This window comes from Hylobates moloch, unplaced genomic scaffold (genome assembly GCF_009828535.3).
Source record: "Hylobates moloch isolate HMO894 unplaced genomic scaffold, HMol_V3 SCAFFOLD_1, whole genome shotgun sequence".
Classification (NCBI taxonomy): domain Eukaryota; kingdom Metazoa; phylum Chordata; class Mammalia; order Primates; family Hylobatidae; genus Hylobates; species Hylobates moloch.
This window is the reverse complement of record NW_026652276.1, coordinates 154,366,557-154,371,881: the sequence shown is the minus strand read 5'-3', so window position 1 is coordinate 154,371,881 and position 5,325 is coordinate 154,366,557. Positions and strand designations below refer to the sequence as shown.

Genomic DNA, 5,325 nt, shown 5'->3' with positions numbered 1-5,325 from the left:
CCTATTCCTTCAGTGGATAGAATTAGAGCCTGTAATACAGTTTATTAAAAGAAGTGTTTATTAAGCTCCACGATTATGTTAGACACTGTGTTAAGCACTAAACTTCCAAAGATAAGTAAGGTTGAACCCCTTCCTCAATGTAGAAAACAGATTATTTCAATTCTCTGTGGCATATTCAATAATAAAGGCAAGCACAAGTTTCAGTGGAAGCATATAGAAAGACTGTTGGGCCCGTGGTAGAATCCGACTAGATACCTCAAAGTGTCATGCATGATACTAGAGTAGGAGATTACAGGACAAAGACACATTATCAAATGAAACACATTAGCATGGAGAGAGGGCAGAGGAGTTTGGGTGTCCAAAAGTAAATTACAGAGAGGCAAATGTAAGCAGAGACAAAGAAGGTGCAACATTGTGGGAACTGTGGAGGGTTATAATAAGCCAGTGGTCATTAACAGTGGATTTAGAGCCTTTTGGTTAGAAGAGTGGTCTCCAGAGCTAGACTGCCTGGGTTCAAACTCTGGCTCTATTCCTACCAGTTTGTAACTGTGACAAGTCATTTTACCCTGTTGTCCTTCAGTTTGCTCTTTCATAAAACAGGAATGAGGATAATAATAAAATTATCCCATAAGGGTATGATCAAGATTAAATATGCAAGATATTTATAAAGGCAAATGCCATGTAGTAAGCACTCAATGAAAGTTACTATCATTATTTTTAAACTAGAAGACGAAGGGAGCCAATGGGCAAGAGAGCTGATTTTAGCACCACATTCAAAACTCAATCCTGAAAACTAACTCTATTCCCAACCCTAACCTGAAGTGTCACAAACGACAAGAGAATGAATCAGGGCCAACAACGTGAATGTATTTGCAAAGCTCTGTCACCACATACACATCTGACAATAGCTCAGGAGCATCAAGTTCCCTTATGGAGCGTGTCCATTTATTCTCTGCTTTTGAAGGTAACAGCTTTTGTGCTCCTTGCATCTATAGTGATTGGCATATTGCCAATCAAAAATAACTGAGTTGAGGACATTGTGTTTCAAATTTACAATGCAATACAAATTCCCTGTTAAAAGGCAAATCCTTCATTTCAAATTGTTGACTCAGAAAATCCTTAAAAAAGAATTTCGGCTGTTTAAATTTAGCATGCTGAGAAAGACCAATCTTAAAATATTGTTTGGCTCTAGGCCCATAACATTTTCGCTTTATTCTTTGTTAGTGTTTGTCTTCTGTGATAAGAAGACAAGTGACAGTAATCATGTTAGTCTCTGTAACACTTCACGTTTTACCTAAATGAACCATTTTGTTTTTATCCTCACCAGTTAAAGATGGCCTTTTGCTTCCTGGCAAATTTTCAGAAAGTGATTGTGCAAGAACCAGTGATATTTCCAATTACTCTTTTACCTCTTCAGTCAGCATCTGGCCTTTCTCCCCCACTTTTCTTTGAATCATTGTTTTTCCACTTTTAAAAAGAGTATGTAAAGGAGATTATCTGATGACAAGCATAATCTAATTTTTGTAAGAAGATCTTACAACTATTTAAAGAGATATTTTGAGTTTGCACTTTATCTGTGACTAAAGCTCTCTACCCCGCACACACACTCCAAAGAGTTTGTTATTTAGTGTCCCTCAGGACAAAGAATGTGGACATATTTTTGGACCAGCCTTCCACTATATGATTGCCTTATTTTCTTTTTATACCCTCTGTGTTTAGATCTTCCAACTTTCCTCCTCTCATATTAACTGCATTATCTTCCATTCTGGCAACGTCTGCGTGTTCATTTTCAGAGTTTGTGTAGCCAAAGCAAAGCCTGAAATTGGAATGGTGAGTGTGCCAACTTTGGATCTGGGGTCAATGCAGGTGGATTCCAGTTTAGGTGGATCCAATCTTGGATATCATCAGAGAAGGAAGATCTCTGAAGCACTATCCACCCACGGCATCCACAAAATAATATGCTCAACCCCACCCCGATCCATAGTAGAGTACCATTTTAATTTTTTTTTAAGTAGCAAAGCAATTAAGAATTAGAGGTAGTCACACCTAGTGGTAAATTCTAACCCAGCATTCACTAAATATGTTGCTTTCAGAAATTTGTTTATTTCTTCTGAGTCTGAGTTTTTTCTAAAGAGGAGAAAAGGCCATCTCCTGTGAGGGGCATATGTAAATGAGAGAGCCTGTGTAAAGCTCTTGACCCAGTATGTGCAACTGCTGCACTCAAAATAACCGCCCACTATTCATTCATTGTGTGACGAACAAAGCACATGAGGAAATAATCCAGGGCTATCAAGTAGTTGAACCTACTTCATAGTAAATACCCAAGATATTGACTATGGTATTGGTAAAACCATATGTGACTCACTTGGTCAGAATTTGCACTGGTGTTTTACAAGAGAAAGAAAATGCTATTGCTGGGAGAGAGGCAATAGGAATAGGCTTCTTCACTATTTTTCCTGGAGTTTGCCCTGGGCAAGTGCTCCTCGGCTAGAGGTATTACTCTTTAGAGAATACTGCAACAGTACTGTGCATATATAGTATGCACAGAGCCTTCAGCTCTGTTCCTGAAGGCAGCCAGAAGAAGCATCCAGGAGAGGATCATCTTAAGATGTCATTTCAAGCCTATCCGTCCATCACAGTCGTTATTAATAGGTAGAAATAGATTTCGCAATCAGCAGCTATCTTCATCTGGCTTGTCGGACTATAACTCTCCCTTCTTTCAATAGTGTGCAAGAAAAAAAACATCAGTCATAGGATACTAGTTCAGACACTATCCCAGCAAAACTTACCAATGGTTTAACTTAAATTGTTAAAACAATTTAAATAATTGTTTTATTACACAAATGATTTTGATAATCTTCTTCCCAGTCATAACATGAGCTTTGCTTACCAGTAGGACAAGAAAGTATGAAGCAAAGGCATTGCCACCACTCAACTCCAACTACCTAAGTTTCTATATTTAAAAAAAATTTTGTCAATTTTTTATCAGTGCTCTTAAACTAATTTTCCTTCTCTTTAGCTACATACAGGTTTCAGGTAATAATAGTTGACTCTAGAGTATTAGGGAACTGCTTGCAAATTTGCTCCAACCATATTCTTCCATTCTTCATATAGACTTTTCGTTTTCTTTCTCATTGCTGTCAAAAATTTTTAATCACCTTCATGTATGCACTATTGTAGCAAATACATTCCCTGAATTGTATTTTACTCAGTGATTCACAAAGTCACATGTAGACTTTATGCACAGGGATACTATGTGTGTGTGTGGGATGGATCGCCTATAACAAATTGGGTACTCCAACAATGCCAAAAAATATTAAGTAAGCCTTTACACCTGGAGATGCCCGTTGACATTCTTGACGTGTTTTATTTTTGGTAAAAGCATGAAGATTTGGTGGATTAGAGAAAGAGTAGCATAATTTAAAACTGAAATTATAGGATAAGAGTAGACCTTGGTTACCTATTTGCTAAAGACAGAGGATTTCAGAATTACTTTTTCACAATTGTTATTTCACAAATTTTGAAGCTTCTTCTCCTATGGAATATATGCTAGCCTATGGATGTATCCAGATTAAAATCCTACATTCTCTTTTAGCTAATTTCTGTTTTGTCAATAATTTTTCTTGGAGAAAAATGTACTAATACAGTGTTTTCTCCAATGATCCTCCAACTAAGTCTAACATTTTTGTGTAATATATCCTTTCTGCTTGAGGGATTTCCCCCCCCTCACCCAGCCACTGCTGCCCCACCACCACTATCAAAATCTGGTCAGTGAAAGAGGACCTGGTTAGGTACCCCAACATTTTTAGATTAATTATTTCTGATTTCTTTTCGAGAAAAGACCTTCAGTATTCTGCTTGCGTTCATGTTTATTCGGTCATTTGCTTTACAATGACTGGTCCTTGCTGACCTGTTTTTAAAAGAGTTGGTTATCTGCAATTTGAGCAACCAGTTGAAGTTGTTTTTTAAAAGTTTTAAGCCTTCATTTTCTGCCAGTGAACACAATGCTGCTTGGCTTCTAAGTATAGAGCCATCTACGTAAAAATCGCCACTTTAAAATCACAAGAAAGAGACTGTTCAGCAAGTGGAGGAGATTGTTGCAGCAGGAAGAAACTGAGGGAACCCTCCATGTGGCACCCACTAAAGAGTATTTGAATGTTTATCGTATCATCAGTGTGGCCTAGGCTGTTGCCTAGCAGTTATCTAGAGACCTACTTCACATTTTATTTTAATTTAATAAGGTAAATCAAAGACTTTTGTTTGCTTGCTTGCTTGTTTAGTTCACAGATTAGGAATAAATCTGGACTGGAACTTGTAGCAATTAACTAGGGCATTTGAAAGTCTAAGCCAGCCTCTTTATGAATTACCTTTTGAAAAGGCAAGCTGCTATCTCATTGGTAACTTTCAGGAGACCACTCTTGGAGTTAAATTTAGAAAACATTTATCACTTGTGTTGCCTAAAATCACAATGAACACGGCACTTTCTGCATAGCTAATACACAAGCGGCATCCGCCTGCAAATCACAGAGCACCCCTACTATAGCATAACTAGGACAGGAGTCAGGGAGACGAACCGATTTAACATTTCATGGAGAATTCAAAGCTATGCTTCTCTAACTTTCTCCCCATTTCTTCTCAGCTTCCCTTCCCCCGCACCACATACCCAGAAGCCACTCAATTTGCCAACCATGTCCAGTTTAACTTACTGCAGTGTGATGCAGGCGAAAGCTGGGCGCATCTCTGAAGCGAGAGCCACTGCTTTTCCGGAGAGGAACTGGGACTAGCCAGCTCTCAGGATCCTTTCCAATTCACACGCTCCCCGCACAGTAAGAAGGCTCCCACACAGCTCGGCTTCCCCAGAGGAGTGGAGCTTCAAGAACTCTGCTCACAGCATCCTCCTCCCCACTGCCACCCCCTTCCAGAACACCCGGCCCATTGGAACTAGTGTCTGAAAGATGGAAGTCGACTTCCAGGCAGCAACACAGGCTGCCTGCAGTTCACCCGTCTCTGATCATTTGCAACTCAAAAACAGCGGAGGCTGAAAGACGTAGGTTTCCGGAGCCTGAAAGTCATCTTTGGCGTCCCCCTTCCCCACCTCTCACTCCTCCCACTTCATCCCCGCTCCTCCATCGCGTCCACCCCCAGTCCTCCAGTCTCCCACTCAAGCTAGCTATCACAAATGATTATTTTATCATCCAAACCAGTAAGCAGCTGAAGGAAACAATTTGTTAGAGATGAAATACCTGTTGTCCATGACTAACGCTCTTCTTTAGTCTCTCTTAGTCCTTGATTTATTTCAAGACGCGTTGATATTGGAATTCTGTG

The 5,325-nt window shown here is 39.5% G+C and overlaps 1 protein-coding gene across 13 annotated transcripts in view; it reads right to left on the bottom strand.

Moving 5' to 3' along the window:
• DGKB (diacylglycerol kinase beta) overlaps nucleotides 1-5,325 on the bottom strand; it is a 755,291-nt gene that overhangs the window by 749,506 nt on the left and 460 nt on the right. For 6 of the 13 annotated variants that reach the window (XM_032760162.1, XM_032760169.1, XM_032760230.1 and 3 more), the window contains exon 1: nucleotides 5,244-5,325. This exon is cut by the window's right edge and continues 460 nt beyond it. The gene's annotated coding sequence lies outside the window, so the exon portion shown is untranslated. Of the gene's footprint in view, nucleotides 1-4,706; nucleotides 5,057-5,243 lie in introns of those variants that run through there. The other 7 variants (XM_032760153.2, XM_032760176.2, XM_032760237.2 and 4 more) reach the window with 2 other exon arrangements.